Here is a 16609-nt window from a genome sequence, read left to right on the forward strand (position 1 = left end):
ACATACAAGTTGTACGTACCAACAAGATGTTGGTCAAATTGATGACCATCTCCTTAGCACAGGAAGTTAGGACTGGTAAAGCTTCTGAAAGCCTGAACAAACACAACGTCAATTGCCACTGACATCTCCATCCAAAAGGTGGTGGATGCCCCAGTGTGCTTTGTAATCTTCAAATTAGGACGTACAATGTACACATACCGGGAAACTACGGCTTATCTTGTATCTATTTAATATATCTTTTTTTTTTATTTTGCCTGGCCAATTTTCCATTTGGCTTCAGAAACACATCGTGGAGCAATTTTTGAGGGCATGAACGAGGTGTTGTGCTATAAAACTGATCTGTATCTGCAGATCAAGCTGGGAGTGAAAAGCTTATCCGGTTGAAACAGTGGACGCTAATGCCCGCCAATACGCCGTACAGCTTGTCTTCCCCATTCCGCAGACAACGGCTACATATAAATGTGCCACTTCGCAGATAAAGAGTCCTGATAGCCTCTCGCTAACAAATGCTCCTCGCATTGCGCCGATTGACATATAGACGGCCCGCACATCAAAGCTCTTGGCTGAATGGACAGAAGATCCCATCCCGCTACCAGGATTAACAGTGGCAACATAAAAGGTGAAGTGGAGCCAGAGAAAGGCAACTATCTGTGATAATGGGAGTTAGGGTGCTCCATTCATTCCGCCATAATGCCTGGCAGCGTGCGGACTCTCTGCCGGGCCAGATTGGATCTGCCGCGCCGGCCGACCTTCCAAAGTGAAGGTGACAAGAGGATTTTGATGAGAAAGTGGAGAAAACTAGTTTCAAATGCCACACATCGGCAAAGTTGGATGTATGGCGGCGGATGTACGGAAAATTCTATTTGCGGTGGCAGTGTCAGGCCGATATAGGTAGCACGTCGACAAAATGTAATGTACCTTCACAAAACCAGTTCTATACATTGTGTAGAATGCCTTTTTCACATATTTAAGAATGACATCCTTTCTATACTTTTCAAATGTTGTGTCAGAAAAGATACCATCTGCAATGGGCAAAATTCTGTTGGCATTGCAATGTTGACCAAACATCATACAAAAACCTCAATTTTATACAATATTGAGTGTGATGTTGCTGTAATGAGAGAGTGTGTGTGGGTAAAATGTTGATCTCCCTGGTGCTGAAATGCCATCAGGTAGAAATAACCTTACTGACTGTGCCACACAGTATTTCTTATGTTTGACTAATAAATAGTGTAGGCTCCAGTCTTTGGTGCCTTACTAACTTGACCTTCCCATGTTTTCACATTCATATATTCAACAACCTTTGGACAGAAAATAAGGTCTGGAAAAAACTGTCTCTTCCATTAAACTTGGGTACGAGAGGTCATTTTTGGTGCTGCATGTGAGGACACACTACATAGTAATGTTCGTCTTCTTTTTGAGGCACGTTTAACATAATTATTAATCAAAACAGCTGTTGAGCAAATAAACAATACAATCATGATCATTGTGTTATACAATTGCAAGTTATGAATGTTTGCTTTTGTGATTTGCTTCTCAAAAGAATGTTTTTCACAATATAAGCCATCATTCCAGGTTCTGAACTGACTGCCATGCATATAACACTGTGACGTTACTGGCAGTAGAAATAAAGAACTGGAAGGGTAATTTGCAAGATTTGATGTTCAGATATCAGATCAGATAGAGTGTATTTTTTGTCCAGATGTCTTTGTTCATTGAATACTGCCTATCACGTTTGACTATTTTTGAGAACTGTAACAGTTTCATTGTCCTTGGTTTCATCTTGTCTTTTTTTAAAGACTGTTAACATCTGTGTCGGACATAATATCACCAGGGTCCATAATATCACCACCTTGAGAAACAGCGTGCTTTAAGATATTTTTACTGCAACATACTTTTGGTATGCACTTCTTCACACATCAAATGTATATACCTAGGGTATGTTGCAGTAAAAATATGTTTAAGCACACTATTTCTCAAGGTGGCGATATTATGGACCCTGGTGATATTAAGGACACAGATGTTAATCATCGTCAAAATATGACAACTTCAATTTATAGTTTTATTATTCAGGTGAAATTGCGGATAGAATTTGAGATCAGGTCCTGTGTGGAAAGATCATAATGCCTTCAGGACTAAAATTTCCTAGAAGGAATCTCAGTCATATTAAATAGGGAATCCAAGATTGTCCATTTCTGCAAAATATTCTAATCAACTACATACTGTTAGTGCGCACTTCCCAGGCACTTTCAACATAGCATTTATCCCCAATTCATAGGGCGATTCTAAGTAATTCATTTACATAATTATCAAGAGCCTGGTCAAGCTCTCCTTTGATAAGTGAGGGGAATTAACTCAGATTTCTGGGGGATCTCAGTTTAGTTGTAAAAACATCTTAAGGTCACAGCAATTTGATTTCTTGGTTCTTGGACTTTTTTAGAAAATAATGTGACAGGGCAAAAATAAAAACAGACCTAGGCATACTCTGATAGCTCCAAAAGCTATGATAGGAGCCATGATGTCAATATACTAGGCAGGTTGATAATCTAGATAATAAATTTTAAACTTTTTATCAAACCAATGCATTGATAGATTGAAAAAACTGTCACAACTAACGAGATACTTGCATTTGACAACAAACTGTTGGGGAAAAATATTAGCATTTTTTAGTTGATTCTCAACCTGAATCTTTTTTTTTTTGCAAATCAGAAAAAAAATGAAGCAGGCAAATCCGAGAACCAATTAATTTTATTGTTGTGGCCTTAAATACACCTCTTGTGCCCATCTGGGGTTTTCAACACCACTAGGCAAGACGTACACTGTATGTTTCTGGCTTAAAACCCCATAATGGGCCTCAACTGGCCAGATTTTGACAGATTTCCATTTGACCTACACCCTGGCTTTACATGCCTTCATATACTGCCTTATAAATATCATCCACCTTGGAGCAGCGCATAATAATCAAACCGCCAACTGCTAGTAGTATATTGTAGACCACAATGATTTATTCCATTTCCCAAAAATTGGATTATGGATCCACCAAACCTGTTTATACACCGAAAAACACTTGCTTAAACTGGTCTGGCTTTATATATACATTACTACAAGACTTGATACACTCTCTTTTTCACATTGTGCTCTCGGGCAGATGACTTTTGCAATCGAGGGGTGAACGCATACAAGGAGTAACTACTTGTAGTAATGTTGCATCAAGATATATCATTTTGCAAACCTTTTAAACGGCTTGCAATGCAGAAAGACCTGAATGCACCCTAGAGGAAGGCTTGATACCGAGTGCCACTCGTAGAAACTACTGTAAAATCACCTAATGTTTGTGGGAGCAAAAAAGTTTGGGGCCTGAGAAAAATGGACATGTTTGTGAACTATATGTTTGCAGTGGCGGCAAAAAGAAAGTCTGCGAATTATTTCTTCACAGTAATGATAAGTTTGCGGTACGGAAGTGGCGTCGAAAATTGCGAATATAAAGTATCGCGAAAAAAATGGTGATTTACAGTGTTCATCCAGGAGGAATACTTAGATGGGGAAGAAGTTGTCCATAACTGCTGCAGCCATGCGCGCAATCTGATGGGTCCATCTGCAGAGTGGCTTTTATGTGGAGGATATCTACAAACTAGCTCAGATGTAAATGAGAGAGTTCCATTTACACCTTTTCAAGGGCAGCGCGTCTGCCGTGTGTGTATGGGCCGAATGAAATGGATACTCTGTATGCGGAACGTCACTAACAGCATAACACGCACTCTTTACTCTACATGCTGCAACTTACCGTACATCTTTTTTAAAGAAATCATCAGAGATGGAGTGAGTGAAATGTGTGTGTGGAGGGGGGGAGAGATTTAGGGTCAGTGACTGTATAAATTGAACCACCACTAGACAAGCTTGGCTCTCATTGTTGGAAGACAAAAAGTAGAGAAAGGCTCACTGTATGATTTATATTATATTATCATATAGCCGGGTGACGTTGACCAATCAGAAGGCTCCATTCCACATTCCTTATGACGCCGTAACGTCACAGATAGAGTCAAAATTGGGTATTTATTCATCCCAATCCATACATTAAACAAACCCAATAATCACCCGCATATGACCTCAGGTGACCCAATAGAACACGGCTCTAGTTCTAAAAAATCCAAAAATAACTTGAGTTGTGTTCCAATGACCTCGGGTGACTCCCATAAGGACACCTCTTCCCTGCCTGTGACCCAGATAGAAGACATAGAACGTGAACTCTACCCAGTGACCTCAAGTGACTCCAGATGGAACTATGTTCTATTCAGCATGTGCAACGGGTAAATTGTACATTGTGTCACTTACTGCATCAGTTTGGATAGGCTATCGTGTAAGCTATATGATAATAGCGTTAATGGCCCGCCCTTTCTCGGTGAATATGGTGTGATAAAGCCTTGTCAGTTGCTATAACCACCGAATGAAGCCACCAAGTGAACCCTTAATTATATTATATTATATTATATTATATTATATTATATTATATTATATTATATTATATTATATTATATTATATTATATTATATTATATTATATTATATTATATTATATTATATTATATTATATTATATTATATTATATTTCTTTCTTGTATATAGTGTATGAAATTTCATGACATTGTACAGTATTTCATGTTTAATGTATGATATTGTAGGTTTTTGTATTCCATGTTGTTATTGTTCAATATTGTAATCTGTTCTGTATTTGATATTGCAATCTGTATTTATATTGAAGTGTTGGGGAGGACAACTTGTAAAGGTGTCAATGCCTTCCACACTTGTGGTGAATTCAAATAAACAAATAAACTTATAATATATGAGCTCACTAAGTCATGTGTTCTATTTGCATGACATCACAAAAGTTGTTTCATAATGAACACAAATTCATGCACAGAGCTACAAATGTATACTACATTGTAGTAGTATAATATTGAAACTATAATAATGAATGAACATTTACTGTTACATTTGTGTTCTACAGAACTAAGTACAGGTCGCATGGGTACAGAACATGAACATAAACATATATACATTACATACATATGAACATATAGGAGTGTAAATAAATGTCTAATTTCTATTATTTTCGGCTTCATCTCGCTTAGTAGTGATTGTATGAATATATGCGGCTGTGAGATTACTTAGAGTAGGTTTATCAAAAGTTAAAAGGAATATAAATTTCTCTTTACTAGTCAAATATCTGAAGTGGGGAAATATACTTAATACATGGCTAAAAAATATGAGTCTATCTCTACTATACAAGGGGCAATCTATGGTGAAATGTATTTCATCTTCTATTTGGCCTAAACTACAGAATTGACAGGTTCTTTGTTCTAGAGGAGTGCGGTTAATAATATAGTGAGTTGAGCAGTTGAAAATTTGGATTAGTCCAATTTTTTGTGTTGGAAATTACGGTTTCATCATAATTTGAACACAGATGAATTTTCAAGCTAACTTGTATTCTTTCCTCCAAGTTGTAGAGACAAAGCACACCAGTGAAGGCACTCTGCACCAAAAGACCCCTACAACAAAAAAGGACTCAGGAAAATAACATGGCAAACAGCTACCACGTGAACATCTGAAAACACTTCAAGATGTTACAAATTAATCCCATGGCTCCCACTTGTTTCTCAAATTGACGGATGACCAAATTAATGATTTAAAATGTCTGTACCTCCAGCCTGGGATCCATCTTGTTCTAGATTGGGCCTGTTCCAACCTTCGCTAACAGAAAACAGTTACTGCAGACACGAGCTAAACAAGGATAGATCTCGCTCTCACCTAGCTACAATGTCTGTTTGACAAAGTACGAAGTTAGCGTACTGTTACAAATTTGGGATCTAATTCTCTGGTAGGAGGGAAAGGGTGGCCCTCGCTGTGTTTTAGGTTAGCAGTTAAAACAATAACATAGTACAGTTACTATAATAGTACATACATGTAAGATATTACTTGTAGTTATACCAGTAATAACACAGAGAACATTTCAAGTGTGAAGCGAGGACAGTAGAAGGGACAAGGGATCTTTCGCTGTGTTTCAAGTTTAACGTTATAGCTGTTAAAACAGTAACATATAGAAAGTAAAAAATATTGCTTGTACCAGTAATAAGATAGAGCAGTGTGATGAGTTCCCACAATGCAAACCGCAAACATAAAACCACCACGAGTGTTTCAAAATTTACAGCAGTCAATTTCATAGATGAAAACTAAAAAAATTCTTACTTATCTAAAACAACAAGTGTAAAATGCATTTGGATACTTACAAATGTATAATGCAATAAATACAATTGTGATCTGATCATCTTTGCCAAAGCAGATTATAACCATAAGAATTACTGTGTGGCCCATTCAGTTTAGATTCTTTCTACCTGATGGTATTTCAGCACCATGGAAATCAATGTTTTAACCACACACTCTCATTACAGCAAAATCACTATATTCAACCTTGAATAAAATTGGGACACAAGTTGAGAAATGTTACATGATCATAGGACAATGAAATACCACCTTCATTTGGCCACACCAATTTAATTTGTTTCTTCTCTTTTTTTTTTAAAGAAAAAATATGAAGTGACAGGGCGAAAAAAATAATAACAGGTCTAGGCATCCTATTATTCTATAGCCCCAAATACTATGATTGGGACCATGAAGTCAACACAAAAGGCTGTGTTAATATTTAAACAACAAAATTTTGAACTTTTAATCAAACCACTGCATTGGTAGATGGAAAAACTGCAACAACTAGCAAGAAAAAGACTCAGAATCTTTTTTTTTTTGCAAATCAGAAAAAAGGAAGGGTGAATCCGAGAACCAACAAATTAAATTGGTGTGGCCTTAGTGCAGGTATTTCTGAATCTGATGTCTTCCTGCACTAGGTCATGACAAAACCAGCCCGACACTAAGGAGGCATATGACCAGCATTGGTCAAAAACTGTCTAACATTCTTCAATGACAGCAGAGAACCTTGCAAAATAAAAAAAAATTATGCTACAAGCTTTGAAACATTTCAATTTTTGCATGAACTGAAAAAAGTGAAAGGCAAAGAAACTGTAGTGCATGCAGGTACAACTTGCCTTGCGCAGTTAATTTTGATTTGAATGTTGCCTGCACCGGTACAGGTGCGTAGAAAAAAGGTTTTTCGAGCCTCCATGAGCTCAAACATTGTGCATTTTAGAGTACATACTGCAAAGGACTTCTTTAGTGAAGAACAAAGAGTTCTCTCTTAACTCCCATTGGAACCTGTAATGTTGAGTCAACCTAGCATGCAATATTGTACAACATGCAATAAAGGGAGCTAGGAAGGACTGGACAGCCCTTGCCTTCCAATAAAGCTGTCAGGCACAGTGGCACATGACATTTCACTGTTGACTAGGTGAAAATATGGGGGACTACAGAAGTAAAACTCAACTAGAATTGTAACATTTACAAAGCAAATGCATAACGTTTGCTTCTATTCAACAACCTACTGATCTGTTCATTCTTACTCTAACACACAAATACATGTATCTATATGGGGACCAGACCCTCCAACTCTGTCCTGCCACTTGCTACATAATGCAATCCAAAACAGATTAATCCCATGGTTCTCACTTGATTTTTGTAAGTTACGACAAATTGATGGACGAGCAATTTAATGATCTTGAATGCTACAGCACTAGTTACAACGGTCGTCTGGTCCAGGTCATTGACCTTACCAGGGTATTTGTTTCAAAAAGAAGAGAAACAGAGCAAAAAAAATGTTTGTTTTCCTTCTGCGAACTTCAAGGTAAACATAACTAAAACCTATCTATACCTATGTGATGAAAGTAAAGGTAAAGTTACTTTTTCAGGCTGTAGGGACAGTGGGTTGTTAGTGCATTGTATCCAGAGTACAGTATTTGAAGGCAGAGCCCTTCCCTCTTCTATCTTCCACCACCTTTTACCTCCCCAACCTAAGTCAGGTACCCATTTTACAGCTGGGTGGAGTGGGGAAAGTCATGTCAAGTGCCTTTCCCAATATATGTAGTATATACAACGTCTTGCAAGGAATGCCAGGAATCAAACCCATGACCCCTCAGTCTCCTGTCCACTAGTAGCCTTACCACTGACTCCGCCATTCAGCGCCACTATAATGTATATGTCAGGGTAGAGACTTCGATCTGCCAATTCTACCAGTAGAGATCTCAATCGGAGTTTCCGTTGACAGAGACTCTGATCGGGATCTCTACCGGTAGAGTTATACCAGATCAGAGTCCCTGAAATATATATGCATGAGTGCCCTAATAAAAATCAATGCCAACAACTCTGCTTCTGCGAAAAAAAACAAATTTATTCGGGAAGGCATATCTGGTGAGGCAGGGACCAGAGATTGAGGGCAGATTCGATCCGACCTTAAGTCTTCCAGCTTAGCAAAATGTTCCGCACCATTACACACGGCTTCATAATGCCTGGTAACGACCACGGCTCTATTGGAGGCTACGACAGCCCAATCCTGCCAACGCCTTTTTTGTCTCCGGGTCAATATCACATTTTTTGGGGGCTTGATTTTTTTTAAGACTTCATACGGTTTGTATTCTGTTTACCCTCAACCTTATCTTGAAAGTTCATCTGTGCTGGTAGACGTCAATATGCAGTAAGTTTAAACTGTAACTTCCAACAGGAAGTATTGGACCTTGACAAAGACTTGGAGTTGTACGGTCGAAAATTTGGGTAAGTCCTGAAGTTCTTCGTGTTAGAACTTGATGGAAATTACTGCATATTGCCAATTGCCATAATTTAACTGCTGGATCTCAGGTTTAGCAACATGCAAAAATGCTACTTAATGTAAATGTCATACAATGTATTTAAACAGTTGGATGAATAATCTTTTTGATTAAATTATATGGCAGACAACCAACCTCAACCTAGTACATGCACTACCATAATTGTACCATTTACTGCATGAAAGAGGCAACTATTTTCTGTTACTAATAAGTCTTCCAATGAAAATTAGTAAAATGGGGATTGCAAATTTACTGAATGGTCCATTTTTTTCATTGTCATTTTGACAAAAATAGAAGAGGGCAAATCTGAGAACCAATTATTGATATAATTCGTGTGGCCTAACGACATGTACATTGTGTATGAATGATCATCTTAGCAAGCTAAGGTGTGTGGGAAAGACTGATTAGACCATGTGTGTAAGTACAAGAAGCAGTGTAAGTGAACCATCTATCACTCGCCTTGTTTACAGCCATTCTGTTAAAGCTCCTGTCACACATAGCCGAATATCAAGGCTTCCAGAACCATGGTTAGGAGTAGGTCGGGAGTAAGGTCGGCTGTGGTTGGCTAGAGTTCGGCAAGGTCTGCTAAGCTGTACCATCCGAATGTGTCAAAAATTAATCAATGTTTAAAACATTCAGGTGTGGACGAGAGGTGTGGCCATGTTTGGCTGGTCTGTTTGTTTTTTGTTTGTTTTTTTTGTTTCTTTTCATTACTGTCTTCCCTTCAGTCATCAGTGCCTTTATTAATACTTACTATGAGAATTCTACTTTTGACTTAAAGGTTTGATACCAGTTTTGAATACAGAGAAGGCATTAGTTCCTAATATTCTCAAATGTCAGAATTCTACTTTATTTGACTTGAAGGTTTGATACCTGAGGTTTGAATCCAGATTTTTTTCTGAACTAAAACCCCCTCACACACACACAAAAAAAACTTTTTACCTCACTAATGAATCCCAAAGATTTGGCTAGATCTGAAAATGTCTGAGTAATATATTTGTATCTCTAGCATTTTTTCTAACACAGGATTGTTAAATTCTGTCTGATTTGCAAGGAGCCAAACCTATATATATTGGTATTGTTCAAGGTCTGTATATATATCATTACTAGTACATTATAAGGTATCACAGTTGACTCACATCGAAAGAAACAGGTGACCTTGGACACAGCTAAAATTTCTGCTGGCTTTCTTTTGTATCATTCGCTGAATTATTGGTGATTCTATGATTGAAGAAGACCCCCGCATGTCCGACTTCGCAGCAGATGGTGTAAAGCTCAACGCCGGGTTAATATTATTGCGGCTCCGGTCCATGCTGGGGCAAAGATCACCGAGAATTAATACCAATCCATACAGAAATGCACCCTTCCAATCCCTGAACCATTGGGGGACGCATTAGGTATGGGTGGCGTCTGATCAAGATTTCCGACGGAATTAACTCGTGTTGCTCTTTCCCCTGCCCTTTTCCAATAACTGCTAAGCCTCCTAAGACATTCCCAATGCCGGGGATATCTCCTCACCAGGGTTAATGAAAGGGCTGGGGCTTAGGCAACAGGAGGCCCAGCCAAGACCATTTTGTCTCGGCTGCACCAGGCTCTTCTCTGGGAAAACATCAGATAGCCGCTGACTTGACATTCATCCTCTATCCTCTTCTTGTGTGTGTCTAAGGGTAACATTTGATTTGCACGCACGGCAGTCTCAAATTCGTTCCCTGGTTCTTAGACTTCTTCAGGGGCAACTTTGGCTAAATGGACGAGGAGAGAATACTAGGTCTGGTAATGCATGTAACTTTCTAATAGGACATTGGAAACAGTCTTTCATTGGCAATAATTGGAAGTAATTCCTCCAAAACAGACACTAAAGAAAACTGAAAAGGGATCGAGAAAAGCGAGGATGCACATCAGATGTACTGCTCAAAAAAAGAATAAGAAAAAGCCTTCAAGTACCAGAGTTATCAACCAAGGATTGATGAGGTATTCAAATTAAAATAAATCATCTCATTTTTTTCCTAGAACTAACGTAGAGTGGAACTCACTGCCACTAAGTACAGAGGGGACATAGAAAGCTTTAAACAATATTTAGAGTTAGATGTTCAAGGGTTAGGTGTAACAAGTTGTTTGGTGTAATATAGCCAGCTGCTGCCATGAAGTGTGCCTGCAAAGCTGGTGTGTTATGCCGAGGGGCGGTTATACCGGCTATATACAGAATCGGATACAGAACCACAGATCATAACACCTCTGCTGGTTGTGCTTCTCATGTGCTTCCTCTGTGTTTCAACTATGGTTTTGCAAGGGTTAGATTAAGCAGGCTATTGTAGTTGTAGGCTACAGCAGTGATGCACAGAGTATGCATATATCACTTTTGAGGGGAATTAAGTGGGATAAAGAATTCATACTGCCACAGTTAATACATCCAGCATTATGTCAAGAAAGCTACAAGAACCTAAATGATTTAACTACCTATTTCATATGTTTGTTTTATTCTTTTCAGCATTCCTATTATACATGTGCCACTGCACATTATTGGCTCTGTCCCTGGTGCTGAAGTGAGAATCCAATGGAGAATGTGTTATAAATTCTTTCAGGGGCGTCATCTCGGATGGGACATAAAGCTGGTGGTCCCGTGTTTAAGGAGAGCCACACCTCGAGCACCTTAATCAAAGATCATTTCATATGACATTCACACACAGCTAAACCAAAACTAACTACTAGTATAGTGTAACAGTAAATAGATTCAATTTTGCAGTGGCTATGTTTCACCATATAATATAATGGAGGCTACAGTAGTCAAGGAAGGAAGGAAGTAGTCAAGGAAGGCATATTTGTGGTGTCATGAAATTTCAGTAGAAAGATCGCTGTAAAAAAAATTGCAAAAGGTTCTGCACTTACAGTAAATGAGGTATCGTAAATCACTTCACATGTATGTTCACTGTAGCTAGAGCTCGCAGCTTGAGAAAAATGTTTGAGTAACTATACATGTTTGAGGAAGTATACATTCGCAGTGGCGGCAGGCCTAGGTGCAGCAAAAAGAAAGTTGGCAAATTATTTGTTCACGGTAATGATAAGTTTGCGGCACAGAAGTGACCGTGACAGCAACGAAGTCTGCAAAAAATTGTGATTTACAGTAAATACGGTTGGACATTTAAGTCTAGCAATAATGAGTACATGTATATACTACAAAGGAAGTGATGCTGAGATCTTTGAAATGATGAATGCGCACCGAAAGGCGACCCCACGGAGTCATAACATCGCTGTAATCCTCCCACCCTCCCAACCGGCTTGCGGAGACCCGTCATAATCGTTCCCGACACCGCGAGGTTCCCATTGGTCGCGCTCGACGACTGTAAAATCACCCCGGCCGCCACCTGTGAGATCCGTACAGGTAATCAGCCAGGAAGACCCCCCAAGGAGCGGTTAAGTCTCTCCGTGGTCACTCTCTTCTCCCGGCTACCCGGGTTCACTGCTTGTAGCAGGAGCAGTGCACCAGCAGGGCTCCAAATTCGCATTTTGGGGAATGTGCACTGGTACACCCAAGCTAGAAAATGGGGTACACAAAAAATTTTTTGGGTGCACCATATAAGATAAAATAAGTAGAATGTCAGCAAAAACTAATTATGTTTCATTTCTAATAGAAAGTACTATATTAATAATAACAATGATTCTATTATTTTTCTGACACTTAGATGTCAAGAATATGCTGTATATACTAATATACATTTAACATCTTTACATATGTAAACCTACAAAAATATTTGGGTGCACTGGTGCACCCACGGGAAAAAATTGGGTGCACAGCTTTGAATTTGGGTGCACTAATGTGCACATGCACCCACACTAATAAAAATGCTCTTTCTTGTTTTTTTTTTTCTTTTTTTCTTTTGCAAAGAAAATTTTCCTGTCAGCTATAGAATACTATTCTTTGAAGAATTCCCTGTTTCAAGAAAATTCAAGACACCCACATTGTTCTTATTCCGTAAGATTTTTTTTCCGTATAGCTAAAGAACCAATACAAGAATATTGTTCTTATGATAAGAAGTACAGGTTCTTACACAAAGAATCTCTAGCTTCTTTAGAATCTGTCCACAAGAAAATATTTCATGAAGTACTGCAGCAGTATTTCGAGCCTTGACCAGGATGGCCCTTACATCTGACAGTGACGGATGGCTCCTGGCTGGCGTACGTTTGCGTCATCCATCACAGGCCTGTGATATTACCAGTGAGTATTATCTAGAAAAGAACACTCTCTCCCACTGATGCTCTGATCAGGACTTAACGGGCAGACAGCAGATCACTCATGCCTTAGTAGCACTGTAGTCACTGCACTGGTTATGTTTAGAAGACCTTAATTAGACAGTGTAGTATGCAAAATAGCCTTCCAATTTGGGCTGTTGTGCATGGCCATAAGCTACGATTTGTTTTATATTGTATCATATTTTGGGTTAATGTACTTGTGCTGTTTAATTTGTATTGAATGATTTTGCCATGCACCTCATGAAATAAACAAACCAGAAAAGATGATGTTTGCATACTGTACGTAATGTCTATGTTCACATGGTCTACACATACAATATAGCCTAAAATTACTGTTCTGTTTATTGTTAATTTAAGTCAAACACATCCATATAATATGGTGTCCAAAAGTTAATCTGTCCTGCTGCATAATTAAATCCAACACCACAGGATGCCTGATACAGCACCAGTTACCATGGTTACAGGCTTACAGCCATCTGGTCTAGGTCATTGACCTTATTTGTTTGCAGCGGAAGAAGAATAGGAGGAAGAAGAAACAGAGCAAAAACAATATTTATGTTCTGCGAAGGTAAACATAATAACCATAACAGTCAGTTATAAATCTAAATTTCTTCCGCAACTGACATACTACAAAGAGTGACTGCAAATATTAACCAAAATGTGCTTTACCAAAGAACTTGTGAAACTTCAATTATTGCAAACTAACAAAGAAGCAACAAGAAAACTGCAAAGGTTATTGTAAAATCTAAATATCACCAATCTGCTGCAGGACTGTCATTGACAGGGTCATCGCAATCTGCAGAGCCACCTAGGGGAAACACTAGAAATTGCACCTGGACAAAAATATCATCTACCATTAGAAGAAGTCCTACTGATAGTGTTATTATATAATAATAAATAGTAGCGAGAAGAATGTTCATGAAGACATTAGTGATAAAATTTCATCTAATAATAGCAGGCATGAGAATGATATACAGGTAGAAAAAGTATGCATCCAAATTTCTTTTATTATGAACAAATTTGAAATGCAATTTATTTCCGACATCCCGAATTCCCTTGTACTGAACTCTAACAGCAAGTGGTACACATGTAATTACTTATCATTTCTGTAAACAGATAATCAGAGCATAATTGGAAATTAGCTACCAATATGTTCAAACATTTGTTTGATTTCATTGTTGTACAGGTATATGTAAAATACCCAATTTTGACTACAATGAAAAATACAGGAAAGTGTGCAAGAGAAGCTTGGATCTGGGTTTTAAGCATTTTAAATTCATCAGGAATTTCTCAAAGTAATTTCACATAACATGATTAACATAGTTTTTAAGCATACATGACATACATATGATTTTGATGTCAATATAAACATAAACCAAATGAATACAGAATGAATGTACATGTATGTACATGTATAAAGAATGAATACACAAATTGTAGAATCAAATATATGAAAATGACTATATATGGTCATGATATCATTTCAAACAACATGATGCTATTGAATGTACAACAAAAAAATGCAATGCAAAACATATTTTATCACTTAAAATCATCCACAGTTCAAATACTAAGATCAACGTTTTCTATAAAATACTAGTATCAATCAGGCTAATCTATACCAACCACCAATTAACAAAAGTGACTGAGATGCATGAATTCATCAAGTCCAATTCGACAGTGGCCGGCACACGGCACCGATCATCATAGGACAAGTGATTTTTTGCCCCAGTAAATTAGCCCTTAGTAGATGGATTTGGATTATCATGAAAATTAAGCATACCTTGAGTGTCTTCACACATCTGCTTGAAGATAAACCATGATGTTCCAGTAGCTCTCTCATGTTCTCCATCACCTTCAAAAGAATGATTCAAAATTCATTTAGATGTACAAATTACTACTTACTATAAATACTATTGATGTATAAATGTTAGCTTGAAAATATTCATGGTAAATAAGTGTCTTAACTTTTCATGGTAGCCAAAGTTTGCACTCTGAGAAAAATGGACATTCGCGGTAACGGTGGCAGTTGCAGCAAAAATAAAGTCGGCGGATTATTTATTCACGGTTACCGTAATAAGTTTATGGTACAGAAGTGACCGCAAAACCCACAAAAAACATTATGATTAATAACAGTAGTCTGGTGTTTAGTCTATCATGGTTTGAACCTGAACAGGCTTTTAGCTAGGGGGTGTCCAGGGTGTCTTTTGGACGCCCTGTACTGAAAATAGTAAGAAATTGGACGCCCTACTTTTTGGCAGGACACCCTAAAGACACCCAATTTTTTTCCACTCCCAACCCCTGCCATGCACACATGCCTCCCTTCAACCTTACTATAAATACAAAAATGATGGTTTACTAAAGGAAAAAACTCAAATTCCTCAAAATATGAATCTCAAAATGCAAAAAGTAGTGTTTGAGAGCATTATGAAATTCAAAAAAGCCCCCCTAAAAGCTTGTGCACTGCGCATCTTTGCTGCGCATAGCATACAATAAAAAAAATGGACACCCAACAAAAAAATTCTAGCTAAAAGCCTGAACCTGAAGGACATACTAGTATATACTACAACTTTGAGTGAGCTCTCTTTGACTACGGAAGTTCCAATTCACAATAGAGTTAAGACACAAGGCTAAAAAAAGGTACAAAATAGGACATATTCACCATGAAAATGCAGTTCAAGCTCTTTCTGATAGATGTCACTGTCAGTCAGACATCACTGTTGCAAAACTCATTGTCGTAGTATGCTCTTTTTGCTAATTGCTTTAATGGTTTTGGCTTTTGACCTTGAAATGTGCAATTTGCACTATAAATACATATTAATACACAGATAGATATCGTGGTTACAATCTTGATGCTGTGACACAGTGACAGCTACCCAATTGGTTGCTGGCTAACGCTGCGAGCTTAGACTAGAATAGAGTTGGTAGAATGTTTGGCTGTAATGCCAAATATCATTGCGACTGTGCTCTGTTGTAGTTTGGAAATACCATGAAGCACACAATCATTACAAATTATATTAACTATCTGTCTATGCAGTTCTAGCTATCGTTTTACAGTTGTTTTAGCTATCATATTACTGCATTCCATACATGTGTGATATTATTACATTTGTTGCATATGACCATGAAAGCACACAATGCACAGTGATTATTGAAGTGAATATTACATGTGATCATCTTCAAACCGTATTAAAATGTTGCGGTAAAATTATTAAATTATGACCCTTCCCTCTGAAATAAATTATTTGATCAAATTAATGGATCATCCCTCATTTTAATACTGTTCAACAGTTGTGTGCATAGGCAGATGATGATCTATGATCTGTTATATCAGACATGAGAATGCCAACCTCAAAATTCATCTTCTGGACCTTTTTTTTTATACAGTATCAAACTTTAAACAAGAAGGTTTAAAGAAGGAACTCACCTTGGAAAGTTGGAAGAAAAATGGAGTGAGAGATCGTGACGTGTCTTGCTGCAAAGTCCTGGAACTTGATCGTTTTGGGACTTGGGAAGCTCGCATTTTCCTGACAATTCCATTTTCCGTAAGAACAGAGATTAATAGCCGAATAAAGACTTTATTATTTTCAAATTTCGCTA

The sequence above is a fragment of the Branchiostoma belcheri genome, unplaced genomic scaffold, assembly GCF_001625305.1.
Source record: "Branchiostoma belcheri isolate BF01 breed outbred unplaced genomic scaffold, Haploidv18h27 scaffold60, whole genome shotgun sequence".
Classification (NCBI taxonomy): Eukaryota; Metazoa; Chordata; class Leptocardii; order Amphioxiformes; family Branchiostomatidae; genus Branchiostoma; species Branchiostoma belcheri.